The sequence below is a fragment of the Etheostoma spectabile genome, unplaced genomic scaffold, assembly GCF_008692095.1.
Source record: "Etheostoma spectabile isolate EspeVRDwgs_2016 unplaced genomic scaffold, UIUC_Espe_1.0 scaffold325, whole genome shotgun sequence".
NCBI lineage: Eukaryota > Metazoa > Chordata > Actinopteri > Perciformes > Percidae > Etheostoma > Etheostoma spectabile.
Window position 1 is genome coordinate 550,822 of NW_022605585.1, and position 355 is coordinate 551,176.

The 355-nt window shown below is 32.7% G+C and overlaps 1 protein-coding gene across 3 annotated transcripts in view; it reads right to left on the minus strand.

Moving 5' to 3' along the window:
* Positions 1-355, minus strand: part of polm (polymerase (DNA directed), mu) — a 14,115-nt gene that overhangs the window by 8,450 nt on the left and 5,310 nt on the right. The gene's annotated exons all lie outside the window — the stretch shown is intronic.

A 355-nucleotide genomic window follows, 5' to 3' on the forward strand; every position in this document is an offset into this window, starting at 1 on the left:
ATGAAATAACTGGCCTTTAATAATAAACATGTGCCTGCTTCTATGGGAACTTAACATAGTGGGGTGTATACTTATGTCCCCCTGTCATTTAAGGACAAACATTCATTTATTTATTTATTTATTTATGATACATTAATCATTCCCAAAGAAAATTGGTGTCCTTAAAAGGTTGGATTTTTCCAAATTTTTTAAATTAAGCCATTAAAATCAATTTCCAATAGATGTATTTTTTTTTTTTGGGATTCCTCTTTTTAGTCAACTTTACCATGGGTGTGTAAGCCTATGAGCACAACGGTAAATCAGTCAAAGTTAAAGTTGAAGAGGACATATGTGAGATTTGTGTTTGCGGGGGGGG